Source organism: Triticum dicoccoides, chromosome 2B (genome assembly GCF_002162155.2).
Source record: "Triticum dicoccoides isolate Atlit2015 ecotype Zavitan chromosome 2B, WEW_v2.0, whole genome shotgun sequence".
NCBI lineage: Eukaryota > Viridiplantae > Streptophyta > Magnoliopsida > Poales > Poaceae > Triticum > Triticum dicoccoides.
Genome location: NC_041383.1, coordinates 21,395,165 through 21,410,543, shown reverse-complemented (window position 1 = coordinate 21,410,543; position 15,379 = coordinate 21,395,165).

Genomic DNA, 15,379 nt, shown 5'->3' with positions numbered 1-15,379 from the left:
TCTTCGTAGAATATGTAGGAGCCAATATGAGCATCTAGGTTCCGCTATTGGTTATTGACCGGAGATGTGTCTCGGTCATGTCTGCATTGTTCTCGAACCCGTAGGGTCCACACGGTTAACGTTCGATGACGATTTGTATTATGAGTTGTGTGTTTAGATGACCAAAGTTTGTTCGGAGTCCCGGATGAGATCACAGACATGATGAGGAGTCTCTAAATGGCCCATACATAAAGATTCATATATTGGAAGGCTACATTCGGACACTGGAATGGTTCGTGTCGGTTCAGATAAGTTTCAGAGTACCGGGGGCTACCGGAACCCTCCCCGGGAAGTTATTGGGCCTCATGCGCCTAGTGGTGGAAGAGAGGAGGCAGGCCAAGTAGTGGCGCGTGCCCCCCATTTCCCAAACCGAATTGGACTAGGGTTGGGGGGGGGGGGCGGCCTCTCTCCGCCTCCTCCTTCCCTCCTTCTCCTACTAGGAATAGGAAAGAGGAGGGGAATCCTACTTGGACTGGGGAGTCCTAGTAGGATTCCCCACACCTGGCGCGCCCCCTTGGGCTGGCCACCTCTTCCCTCCCCTCCTTTATATACGTGGCCAGGGGCACCCCATAGGCACACAAGTTGATCTTTTAGCCGTGTGCGGTGCCCCCCTCCAAAGTTACACACCTCGATCATACCATCATAGTGCTTAGGCGAAGCCATACGCCGATAACATCATCATCACCGTCGCCATGCCCTCGTGCTGACGGAACTCACCCTCGTCCTCAACAGGATCAAGAGTATGAGGGACGTCATCGAGCTGAACGTGTGCTGAACGCAGAGGTGTTGTGCGTTTAGTACTTGAGCGGTTGGATTGCGAAGAAGTTCGACTACATCAACCGCGTTATTGAAACGCTTCCGCTTTCGGTCTACATGGGTACGTGGACACACTCTCCCCTCTCATTGCTATGCATCTCCTAGATAGATCTTGCGTGACCATAGGGAAAATTTTGAAATTACTATGTTCCCCAACAGTGGCATCCGAGCCAGGTCTATCCGTAGATGTTAGATGCACAAGTAGAACACAAAGAGTTGTGGGTGATAATAGTCATACTGCTTACCACCAACGTCTTACTTTGATTCGGCGGTATTGTTGGATGAAGCGGCCCGGACCGACATTACATGACCGCGTTCATGAGACTGGTTCTACCGACATGCTTTTGCACATAGGTGGCTGGCGGGTGTCTGTTTCTCCAACTTTAGTTGAATCGAGTTAGACTATGGCCGGTCCTTGTTGAACGTTAAAACAAGACACTTGACAAAAAATCGTTGTGGTTTTGATGCGTAGGTAAGAACGGTTCTTGCTAGAAGCCCGTAGCAGCCTCGTAAAACTTGCAACAACAAAGTAGAGGACGTCTAACTTGTTTTTGCAGGGCTTGTTGTGATGTGATATGGTCAAGCCATGATGTGATATAAATTGTTGTATGAGATGATCATGTTTTGTAACAGAGTTATCGGCAACTGGTAGGAGCCATATGGTTGTCGCTTTATTGTATGCAATGCAATCGCCATGTAATTGTTTTACTTTATCACTAAGCGTTAGCGATAGTCATAGTAACAATAGTTGGTGAGACGACAACGATGTTACGATGGAGATCAAGGTGTCGCACCAGTGACGATGGAGATCATGACGATGCTTTCATGACGGAGATCATGAACACAAGATGATGATGGACATATCATGTCACATATTTTGATTGCATGTGATGTTTATCTTTTATGCATCTTATTTTTCTTAGTATGGCGGTAGCATCATAAGATGATCCCTTACTAAATTTAAAGGTATAAGTGTTCTCCCCGAGTATGCACCGTTGCGACAGTTCTTCGTGATGAGACACCAGGTGATGATCGGCTGTGATAGGCTCTACGTTCACATACAACGGGTGCAAGCCAGTTTTGCACATGTAGAATACTCGGGTTAAACTTGACGAGCCTAGCATATGCAGATATGGCCTCAAAACACTGAGACTGAAAGGTCAAACCTGAATCATGTAGTAGATATGATCAACATAGTGATGTTCACGATTGAAAACTACTCCATCTCACGTGATGATCGGACATGGTTTAGTTGATTTGGATCACGTGATCATTTAGATGACTAAAGGGATGTCTATCTAAGTGGGAGTTCTTAAGTAATATGATTAATTGAACTTTAATTTATCATGAACTTAGTCCTGATAGTATTTTGCAAATTATGTTGTAGATCAATAGCTCACGTTGTAGCTTCCCTATGTTTTTATATGCTCCTTGAGAAAATTAAGTTGAAATATGATAGTAGAAATGATGCAGACTGGGTCCATGATCTGAGGTTTATCCTCATTGTTGCACAGAAGAATTGTGTCCTTGATGCACTGCTAGGTGACAGATCTATTGCAGGAGTAGATGCAGACGTTATGAACGTTTGTCTAGCTCAATATGATGACTACTTGATAGTTTAGTGCACCATGCTTTACGGCTTAGAATCGGGACTTCAAAGACATTTTTAACATCATGGAATATATGAGATGTTCCAGGAATTGAAGTTAAATATTTCAAGCAAATGCCCGAGTTGAGAGATATGTAGCCTCCAACAAGTTCTATAGCTAAAAGATGGAGGAGAATAGCTCAGGCAGTGAGCATGTGCTCAGGTTGTCTAGGTACTACAATCGCTTGAATCAAGTGGGAGTTAATTTTCCACATAAGATAGCGATTGACAGAGTTCTCTAGTCACCATCACCAAGTTACTGGAACTTCGTGGTGAACTATAATATGCAAGGGATGACAAAAGTGATTCCCGAGCTCTTCGTGACGCTGAAATCAACGAAGGTAGAAATCAAGAAAAAGCATCAAGTGTTGATGATTAAACAAGATTACAAGTTTCAAGAAAAAGGGCAAAGGGAAAGAAAGGGAACTTCAAGAAAAATGGCAAGCAGATTGTCACTCATGGGAAGAAGCCCAAAGCTAGACCTAAGCCTGAAACTGAGTGCTTCTACTACAAAGGAAATGGTCACTGGAAGCGGAACTACCCCAAATATTTGGTGGATAAGAAGGATGGCAAAGTGAACAAAGGTATATTTGATATACATGTTATTGATGTGTACCTTACTAGTGCTCTAGTAACCCATGGGTATTTAATACTTGTTCGGTTGCTAAGATTAGTAACTCGAAATAGGAGTTGCAGAATAAATAGAGACTAGTTGAGGATGAAGTGACGATGTGTGTTGGAAGTGGTTCCAAGATTGATATGATCATCATCGTACACTCCCTATACATTCGGGATTAGTGTTGAACCTAAATAAATGTTATTTGATGTTTGCATTGAGCATGAATATGATTAGGTCATGTTTTTTGCAATATGGTTATTCATTTAAGATAGAGAATAATTCTTATTAAGTTTACATGAATAAAACCTTCTATGGTCATACACCCAATGTTGATGGTTTATTGAATCTCGATCATGGTAATACACATATTCATAAATTGATGCCAAAATATGCAAAGTTGATAATGATAGTGCAACTTATTTGTGGCACTGCCGTTTGGGTCATATCGTTGTAAAGATCACGAAGAAACTCCATAAAGATGGACTTTTGCAATCACTTGATTATGAATCATTTGATACTTGCGAACCGTGCCTTATGGGAAAGATGACTAAAACTCCGTTCTCCAGAACAATGGAACGAGCTACTGACTTATTGGAAATAATACATACCGATGTATGCGGTCCAATGAGTGTTGAGGCTTGTGGCGGGTATCATTATTTTCTGACCTTCACAGATGATTTGAGAAGATATGGGTATATCTACTTAATGAAACACAAGTATGAAACATTTGGAAAGTTCAAAGAATTTCAGAGTGAAGTGGAGAATCATCGTAACAAGCAAATAAAGTTTCTACGATCTGATCGTAGAGCTGAATATTTAAGTTACGAGTTTGGCCTTCATTTAAAACAATGCGGAATAGTTTCACAGCTCACGCCACCTAGAACACCACGACGTAATGGTGTGTCCGAACATTATAACCACACTTTATTAGATATGGTGCAATCTATGATGTCTCTTACCGATTTACCACTATTGTTTTGGGATTATGCATTAGAGACAGATGCATTCACTTTAAATAGAGCACCATCAAAATCCGTTGAGACGACGCCTTATGAACTGTGGTTCGGCAAGAAACCAAAGTTGTCGTTTCTTAAAGTTTGGGGCTGCAATGCTTATGTGAAAAAGCTTCAACTTGATAAGCTCGAACCCAAATCGGAGAAATGTGTCTTCATAGGATATCCAAAAGAAACTGTTGGGGTACACCTTCTATCACAGATCCGAAGGCAAGATTGTTGCTAACATTGAATCCTTTCTAGAGAAGGAGTTTCTCTCGAAAGAAGTGAGTGGGAGGAAAGTAGAACTTGATGAGGTAATTGTACCTTCTCCCTTATTGGAAAGTAGTTCATCACATAAATCAGTTCCAGTGATTCCTACAACAATTTGTGAGGAAGGTAATGATGATGATCATGAAGCTTCAGATCAAGTTACTACTGAACCTCGTAGGTCTTCCAGAGTGAGATCCGCACCTGAGTGGCACGGTAATCCTGTTCTGGAAGTCATGTTACTAGACTATGGTGAACCTACGAACTATGAGGAAGCGATGATGAGCCTAGATTCCGCAAAGTGACTGAAGGCCATAAAATCTAAGATGGGATCCATGTATGAGAACAAAGTGTGGACTTTGGTGGACTTGCCCGATGATCGACAAGCCATAGAAAATAAATGGATCTTCAAGAAGAAGACCGACGCTGACGGTAATGTTACTGTCTATAAAGCTCGACTTGTTGCGAAAGGTTTTCGACAAGTTCAAGGAGTTGACTACGATGAGACTTTCTCACCCGTAGCGACGCTTAAGTCTGTATGAATCATGTTAGAAATTGCCGCATTTTATGATTATGAAATTTGGCAGATGGATGTCAAAACCGCATTCCTGAATGGATTTCTGGAAGAAGAGTTGTATATGATGCAACCAGAAGGTTTTATCGATCCAAAGGGTGCTAACAAAGTGTGCAAGCTCCAACGATCCATTTATGGACTGGTGCAAGCCTCCCGGAGTTGGAATAAATGCTTTGATAGTGTGATCAAACCATATGGTTTTATACAGAATTTTGGAGAAGCCTGTATCTACAAGAAGGTGAGTGGGAGCTCTATAGCATTTCTAATATTATATGTGGATGACATATTGTTGATTGGAAATGATATAGAATTTCTAAATAGCATAAAGGGATACTTGAATAAGAGTTTTTCGATGAAAGACCTTGGTGAAACTACTTACATATTGGGCATCAAGATCTATAGAGATAGATCAAGATGCTTAATTGGACTTTCACAAAGCACATATTGTCGGTGTCAAAACCGGCGGATCTTAGGTAGGGGGTCCCGAACTGTGCGTCTAAGGCTAATGGTAACAGGAGGCGGGGGACACGATGTTTACCCAGGTTTGGGTCCTCTCGATGGAGGTAATACCCTACTTCCTGCTTGATTGATCTTGATGATATGAGTATTACAAGAGTTGATCTACCACGAGATCGTAGTGGCTAAACCCTAGAAGCTAGCCTATGATTATGATTGTTCTCCGTCCTACAGACTAAACCCTCCGGTTTATATAGACACTGGAGGGGGCTAGGGTTACACATAGTCGGTTACAGAGAAAGGAATCTTCATATCCGAATCGACAAGCTTGCCTTCCACGCAAAGAAGAGTCCCATCTGGACACAGGCCGAAGTCTTCTATCTTGTATCTCCATAGTCCAACAGTCCATCATATGCATATAGTCCGGCTGTCCGAGGACCCCTTAATCTAGGACTCACTCAGTAGCCCCTGAACCAGGCTTCAATGATGATGAGTCCGGCGCACAGATTGTCTTCGGCATTGCAAGGCGGGTTCCTTCTCCGAATACTCCAAAGTAGATCTTGAACATAAGAATCGTGTCCGGATCTGCAAAACAAATTCCACATACCACTGTAGAGAGTATAATATCCCACGAGTCCAATCTGCTGACAACTCACAGCATGACATCACGCCACGGCCCGGTCTTTATTCGAACCCTTTTTATCCTGCCCCTCCGTATTTTGAGGCGCGGTTTCAGTGGCAAGTCTTCTCAAGGCAGAGATCATGTCCCCTTATCACGGGATTCTCATCAATGCGGGCATGGGTAACCCAACCGTGCCATCAGCACGCCGCTTGGGAAATAAACGAGTTTTAGGGCGAGTGGGGAGGCACATGATTTTTACTGCCTTTATAAAGGGATAAGGATTCCCCTCTTTCACCCACGCCCTCTTCTTTCTCTGCTCATTCATTCTCGAGCTCCAGCGCCCAAGCACTCATCTCTTCCGCCCAAAAAGCACTCCAACCATGTCTACATCCGGAGCATAAGGCAAGTGGATGGCCTCCTCCGTCAAGGAGAAGGATATCAAGAAACTCCGAGAGGCCGGATACCTGGCCAAGAAGATCGCACATCGTCTCCCGGCGGCGGGACAGATCGTCCCTACTCCAGAACCCCACGAGAGGGTTGTATTCCTCCCTCACTTCGTCTGCTGGCTGGGGTTTCCCCTCCACCCATTTGTTCACGGCCTTATGTACTACTACGGGATAGATTTCCATGACCTATCCCCAAATTCCTTCCTCAACATCTCGACATTTATCATCGTATGCGAGGCCTTTCTACGCATCTCGCCACACTTTGGACTGTGGCTAAAGATTTTCAATGTGAAGCCAAAGGTGGTAGGCGGCGAACACGCCGAGTGCGGAGGAGCCATGGTGAGCAAGATGCCCAACGTCAAATGTCCATCAGGTAAATTCAACGAGTCCGTTAAGGGTTGGCAACAGCAGTGGTTCTATGTTACCGAGCTACGCGGCACCAAATGGGCTGCTGCCCCCGAGTTCCGATCCGGGGCCCCACTGCGGCTCATGTCCTGGCCCAAAAAGGGCCTAGACTGGTCTCCGTCAGACAGGCTCATGACGCTCCAAGCGCGCATCAAGAGCATGGAGGACAAGAATATCAAACTTGTCGATGTGGTCCAGGTGATGCTAGTTCGCCGGATCCTTCCATGTCAACGCCGGACTTGCAATCTATGGGAGTTCGATCCGGCCAAGCACCAAACCTTGGAGGGGTTCTTCGTCACGACGCACGAAGACATCTGGAAGGTGCTATTCAAGCTCGGCAAGTCGTGGCCGGACACCGCCAAGGATCGCAGGCACAAATTGTCCCCCCCTGCAAGTTCGGTAAGTCTTTATATGTTTTCAAGGTGTATCCTTTATTTGTATACCTTGGGGAAAATACCTAATATTTCCCTAACGATTCTCCCAGTGCTGGATGAAGAAGGCAGAGCGGATCTACTGTCCGGCTCCGCTTCCTGAAGAACAAGCCGGCCCACTTCTGATGAAGATGCTGGTCCCGATGCCATATAAGGCACCGAAGAAGAAGGCCAAGAAGGAGGCCAAGGAGACCAGGGGCGGGCTTCATCACAAGGGTACTTCTGATGTGATGTCCGAAGACACCGAGGCCCACTCCTCCGCCGAAAAAGACGAGGAAGAGGAGGAGGAAGAAGAGGAAAGCCAGTCCCCCCTGCGAGGGTGAGAAGGAAGAGGACGGCCTCCACACGTTTGGAGGCCGAAACGTCTAAGAAGGGGAAATCCTCCCTTCCAGGCGAATCCACCGCAGCTACCGACAGCAGCCTGGAGTGGGAACCCAGGGTCAAGCCCCTGGCCAAATCGTGAGTATAAAGAAACCCGGACACATCCATATATCCAGTCTCACCTTTGCATAGCATTAATGTATTGAGTCACATATTCTGCAGTCCAACCGGGTCCGACATCGAGAGATCCTCGTTATAAGATTCATTGGACCCGGATGCGATGGACAGCGAGACCCTCCTGATGGCCTCCTCCCCAGAGGCGTGGACAATACTGAGGTGTCGTCCCAAAGGGGCCTAGGCCAGGGCGAAGCTCAGGAGACCGTGGAGGCGGTGCCGGAGGGTCAAATCTCGACAACCGGACACATGGGGGAGCAGACCCCCATGGATGCTGAAGGTGGGGGCCGTCCTGAATTCGGCCCCCAGCCAGAGACAACCCCGAAGACCAATACGGCTCGAAATCAGGCCAGCAACCATCTTCAATAGAAGGTGGTGCGCCTATTCCACCGGTGACCTCAATCCACCCAGAGGTGCTGGATACTTTAATGGCGGCGCTGCAAAGCGCTTCCATCGTTGAAGAGCACCGTACCCTTATGGGTGCGGTGATAGAGAAGGTCCAGTCCGCCAAAAGCGGGCTGACCGAAGCCTGCACCAGCCTTCTAATAGGCTTTGAGGTAAGTAATGAAGTTAAAAGAATGTCATAATATAGATAGTAGACCCTGATACACTATTCGGTGTTTCAAAAAGAAAGCCAGAGAAGTGATCAAATATATTTCCCAGGAGACTAATTAGGAAATACCTTTGTGAATGATCAGGCGTCGTTATTGACTTCAACCACTCATACTGCGGAGGTCTCCGGACTGAAGCAGAGACTGGAGCGGGCCGAAAAGGAACTCGGCCAAGTAAAAAGGCAATTGGAAGATAACCAAGGTATGGGATAACTTTGTTTGTATTAAAGTACAAGTGAATAGTTTTGTGACTGAAAAATGTCGTGATATGTAGTAGGACCGGCAACCGAAGTCGAGGCTCTTAAGAAGGCGGTAGCCGAGGCTGAGAAGAAGGCGGCCAAGGAGCAGGCCACTCATTGAAAACCACGAGGCGCGGGTCATTTTAGTTCAATAAGAGCTCTAAGAAGCCATAAAGAAGTGCGAGACCTTGGAGCAGAGTATAAAGGATCAAGAGTCCGAACTCACCAAGGCTCGCCAATCCGCACATGATGCCCGGGCTAAAGCCCAAGGCGCCTTCCTGGAAATCCAGGTGGCCCGAAAGATCGCAGCGGCTAAGGCCTTTATTATGCAGAGCAAATACGCGAAGGAAAGATTTTGTTTACTGACCCGGATTCAGAGTTCTCCAGGGGTGTTTGCGGATCTGCCACGCAGCGTGTCTGATGCCGCACAAGTCTACCAAGCCGAAGAGGGGAGCTCTACAGAGAAGCTGTTCTGGTCGCAATATCTTGCACCAAAATACCTAGTACCCTTTGTTGGAAATATGCCCTAGAGGAAATAATAAAAGATTATTATTATATTTCCTTGTTCATGATAATTGTATTTATTCATGCTATAACTATATTATCCGGAAATCGTAATACACGTGTGAATACATAGACCATAATATGTCCCTAGTAAGCCTCTAGTTGACTAGCTTGTTGATCAACAGATAGTCATGGTTTCCTGACTATGGACATCAGATGTCGTTGATAACAGGATCACATCATTAGGAGAATGATGTGATGGACAAGACCCAATCCTAAGCGTAGCACAAGATCGTGTAGTTCGTTTGCTAGAGCTTTTCCAATGTCAAGTATCCTTTCCTTAGACCATGAGATCGTGTAACTCCCGGATACCGTAGGAGTGCTTTGGGTGTACCAAACGTCACAACGTAACTGGGTGACTATAAAGGTGCACTACAGGTATCTCCGAAAGTGTCTGTTGGGTTGACACGGATCGATACTGGGATTTGTCACTCCGTATGACGGAGAGGTATCTCTGGGCCCACTCGGTAATGCATCATCATAATGAGCTCAAAGTGACCAAGTGTTTGGTCACGGGATCATGCATTACGGTACGAGTAAAGTGACTTGCCGGTAACGAGACTGAACGAGGTATTGGGATACCGACGATCGAGTCTCGGGCAAGTAACATACCGATTGACAAAGGGAATTGTATACGGGGTTGATTGAATCCTCGACATCGTGGTTCATCCGATGAAATCATCGTGGAACATGTGGGAGCCAACATGGGTATCCAGATCTCGCTGTTGGTTATTGGCCGGAGAGCTGTCTCGGTCATGTCTGCATGATTCCCGAACCCGTAGGGTCTACACACTTAAGGTTCGGTGACGCTAGGGTTATTAGGAAGACTTGTATGTGATTACCGAATGTTGTTCGGAGTCCCAGATGAGATCCCGGACGTCACGAGGAGCTTCGGAATAGTCCAGAGGTGAAGATTTATATATAGGAAGTGCTGTTTCGGCCATCGGGAAAGTTTCGGGGTCACCCGGTATTGTACCGGGACCACCGGAAGGGTCCCGGCGGTCCACCGGGTGGGGCCACTCATCCCGGAGGGCCCCGTGGGCTGAAGTGGGGAGGGGACCAGCCCCTGGTGGGCTAGTGCACCTCCCCTGGGCCCCCCTCTGCGCCTAGGGTTGGGAACCCTAGGGGAGGGGGCGCCTCCACTTGCCTTGGGGGGCACTCCACCCCCCTTGGCCGCCGCCCCCTAGAGATCCCATCTCTAGGGCCGGCTAACCCCCTGGGGGCCTATATAAAGGAGGGGGGAGGGAGGGCAGCCGAACCCCTGAGTCTTGGCGCCTCCCTCCCCCTGCTACACCTCTTCCTCCTCCCGCGGTTGCTTGGCGAAGCCCTGCCGGAGTACTGCTTCTCCACCACCACCCCACCATCGTGCTGCTGCTGGATCCTTCTTCCTCAACCTCTCCTTCCCCCTTGCTGGATCAAGAAGGAGGAGACGTCATCCGCTCCGTACGTGTGTTGAACGCGGAGGTGCTATTCGTTCAGCACTTGGTCATTGGTGATTTGGATCACGGCGAGTACGGCTCCATCATCCCCGTTCTCTTGAACGCTTCCGCTCGCGATCTACAAGGGTATGTAGATGCACTCCTATCACTCGTTGCTTAGATGAACTCATAGATGGATCTTGGTGAAACCGTAGGAAATTTTTTTAATTTTCTGCAACGTTCCCCAACAGTGGTATCAGAGCTAGGTCTATGCGTAGTTCTCTATTGCACAAGTAGAACACAATTTTGTTGTGGGTGTAGATGTTGTCAACTTTCTTGCCGCTACTAGTCTTATCTTGCTTCAGCGGTATTGTGGGATGAAGCGGCCCGGACCGACCTTACACGTACGCTTATGTGAGACAGGTTCCACCTACTGACATGCACTAGTTGCATAAGGTGGCTAGTGGGTGTCTGTCTCTCCCACTTCAGTTGGAGCGGATTCGATGAAAAGGGTCCTTATGAAGGGTAAATAGAAGTTGACAAATCACGTTGTGGCTTTAACGTAGGTAAGAAAACGTTCTTGCTAGATCACCTATAGAAGCCACGTAAAACTTGCAACAACAATTAGAGGACGTCTAACTTGTTTTTGCAGCAAGTGTCTTGTGATGTGATATGGCCAAAAGTTGTGATGAATGATGAATGATATATTGTGATGTATGAGATCATGTTCTTGTAATAGGAATCACGACTTGCATGTCAATGAGTATGACAACCGGCAGGAGCCATAGGAGTTGTCTTTATTTTTGTATGACCTGCGTGTCATTGAAGAACGCCATGTAAATTACTTTACTTTATTGCTAAACGCGTTAGCATAGAAGTAGAAGTAGTCGTTGGCGTGACAACTTCATGAAGACACGATGATGGAGATCATGATGATGGAGATCATGGTGTCATGCCGGTGACGAAGATGATCATGGAGCCCTGAAGATGGAGATCAAAGGAGCTATATGATATTGGCCATATCATGTCACTACTATATAATTTCATGTGATGTTTATTATGTTTTTGCGTCTTGTTTACTTAGAACGACGGTAGTAAATAAGATGATCCCTTATAATAATTTCAAGAAGTGTTCTCCCCTAACTGTGCGCCGTTGCTAAAGTTCGTCGTTTCGAAGCACCACGTGATGATCGGGTGTGATAGATTCTTACGTTCACATACAACGGGTGTAAGACAGTTTTACACATGCAAAAACACTTAGGGTTAACTTGACGAGCCTAGCATGTACAGACATGGCCTCAGAACACAGAGACCGAAAGGTCGAACATGAGTCCTATGGAAGATACGATCAACATGGAGATGTTCACCGATGATGACTAGTCCGTCTCACGTGATGATCGGACATGGCCTAGTCGACTCGGATCGTGTAACACTTAGATGACTAGAGGGATGTCTAATCTGAGTGGGAGTTCATTGAAATAATTTGATTAGCTGAACTTAATTATCATGAACTTAGTCTAAAACCTCTGCAAATATGTCTTGTAGATCAAATGGCCAACGCTCATGTCAACATGAACTTCAACGCGTTCCTGGAGAAAACCAAGCTGAAAGATGATGGCAGCAACTATACGGATTGGGTCCGGAACCTGAGGATCATCCTCATAGCTGCCAAGAAAGCATATGTCCTAGATGGACCGCTAGGTGAAGCACCCATCCCAGAAAACCAAGACGTTATGAACGCTTGGCAATCACGTGCTGATGATTACTCCCTCGTTCAGTGCGGCATGCTTTACAGCTTAGAATCGGGGCTCCAAAAGCGTTTTGAGCAACACGGAGCATATGAGATGTTCGAGGAGCTGAAAATGGTTTTCCAAGCTCATGCCCGGGTCGAGAGATATGAAGTCTCTGACAACTTCTACAGTTGTAAGATGGTGGAAAATAGTTCTGTCAGTGAGCACATACTCAAAATGTCTGGGTTGCACAACCGCCTATCCCAGCTGGACATTAACCTCCCGGACGAGGCGGTCATTGACAGAATCCTTCAGTCGCTCCCACCAAGCTACAAGAGCTTTGTGATGAACTACAATATGTAGGGGATGGTGAAAACTATTCCTGAAGTATTTTCAATGATGAAGTCGGCAGAGGTAGAAATCAAGAAAGAACATCAAGTGTTGATGGTCAATAAAACCACCAAGTTCAAGAAGGGCAAGGGAAAGAAGAACTTCAAGAAGGACGACAAAGATGTTGCCGCGCCTGGTAAGCCAGTTGCCAGGAAGAAGTCAAGCAATGGACCCAAGCCTGAGACTGAGTGCTTTTATTGCAAAGGGAAGGGTCACTGGAAGTGGAACTGCCCCAAATACTTAGCGGACAAGAAGGCCGGAAACACTAAAGGTATATTTGATATACATGTAATTGATGTGTACCTTACCAGTACTCGTATTAACTCCTGGGTATTTGATACCGGTGCCGTTGCTCATATTTGTAACTCACAGCAGGAGCTGCGGAATAAGCGAAGACTGGCGAAGGATGAGGTGACGATGCGCGTCGGGAATGGTTCCAAGGTCGATGTGATCGCCGTCGGCACGCTACCTCTACATTTACCTACGGGATTAGTTTTAAACCTCAATAATTGTTATCTAGTGCCAAGTTTGAGCATGAACATTGTATCTGGATCTCGTTTGATACGAGATGGCTACTCATTTAAATCCGAGAATAATGGTTGTTCTATTTATTTGAGAGATATGTTTTATGGTCATGCCCCGATGGTCAATGGTTTATTCTTAATGAATCTCAAGTTTAATGTTACACATATTCATAGTGTGAATACCAAAAGATGTAAAGTTGATAACGATAGTCCCACATACTTGTGGCACTGACGCCTTGGTCACATTGGTGTCAAGCGCATGAAGAAGCTCCATGCTGATGGACTTTTAGAGTCTCTAGATTATGAATCGTTAGACACATGTGAGCCATGCCTCATGGGCAAGATGACCAAGACTCCGTTCTCCGGAACAATGGAGCGAGCAACCAACTTGTTGGAAATCATACATACAGATGTGTGCGGTCCAATGAGCGTTGAGGCTCGCGGAGGATATCGTTATGTTCTCACTCTCACTGATGACTTGAGTATATATGGGTATGTCTACTTAATGAAACACAAGTCTGAGACCTTTGAAAAGTTCAAGGAATTTCAGAATGAGGTAGAGAATCAACGTGACCGAAACATAAAGTTCCTACGATCAGATCCTGGAGGAGAATATTTAAGTCACGAAATTGGTACGCACTTAAGGAAATGTGGAATCGTTTCACAACTCACGCCGCCTGGAACACCTCAACATAACGGCGTGTCCGAACATCGTAATCGCACTCTATTGGATATGGTGCAGTCTATGATGTCTCTTACCGATTTACCGCTATCATTTTGGGGATACGCTCTAGAGACAGCTACATTCACTTTAAATAAGGCACTGTCTAAATCCGTTGAGACGACACAGTATGAATTATGGTTTGGGAAGAAACCTAAGCTGTCGTTTCTAAAAGTTTGGGGATGCAATGCTTATGTCAAGAAACTTCAACCTGAAAAGCTCGAACCCAAGTCGAAAAAATGCGTCTTCATAGGATACCTTAAGGAAACCATTGGGTATACCTTCTACTTAAGATCCGAGGGCAAGATCTTTGTTGCCAAGAACGGATCCTTTCTGGAAAAATAGTTTCTCTCGAAAGAAGTAAGTGGGAGGAAAGTAGAACTCGATGAAGTACTACCTCTTGAACAGGAAAGTAGTGCAGCTCAGGAAAATGTTCCTGTGATGCCTACACCAACTGGAGAGGAAAATAATGATGATCAAGGTACTTCGGATCAAGTTGCTACTGAACTTCGTAGGTCCACAAGGACACGTTCCGCACCAGAGTGGTACGGCAACCCTGTCCTGGAAATCATGTTGTTAGACAACGGTGAACGTTCGAACTATGAAGAAGCCCAGATTCCAACAAATGGCTTGAAGCCATGAGATCCGAGATAGAATCCATGTATAAAAACAAAGTATGGACTTTGACAGACTTGCCCGATGATCGGCGAGCAATAGAAAACAAATGGATCTTTAAGAAGAAGACGGATGCCGATGGTAATGTTACCATCTACAAAGCTCGACTTGTCGCTAAGGGTTATCGACAAGTTCAAGGGGTTGACTACGATGAGACATTCTCTCCCGTAGCGAAGCTGAAGTCCGTCCAAATCATGTTAGCAATTGCCCCATACTATGATTATGAGATATGGCAGATGGACGTCAAAACGGCATTCCTTAACGGACATCTTAAGGAAGAACTGTATATGATGCAGCCGGAAGGTTTTGTCGATCCTAAAGATGCTAACAAAGTATGCAAGCTCCAGAGATCCATTTATGGGCTGGTGCAAGCATCTCGGAGTTGGAACATTCGCTTTGATGAGATGATCAAAGCGTTTGGGTTTATGCAGACTTATGGAGAAGCCTGCGTTTACAAGAAAGTGAGTGGGAGCTCTGTAGCATTTCTCATATTATATGTAGATGACATACTCTTGATGGGAAATGATATAGAACTTTTGGACAGCATTAAGGCCTACTTGAATAAGTGTTTTTCAATGAAGGAACTTGGAGAAGCTGCTTACATATTAGGCATCAAGATCTATAGGGATAGATCGAGACGCCTCATAGGTCTTTCACAAAGCACATACCTTGATAAGATTTTGAAGAAGTTCAA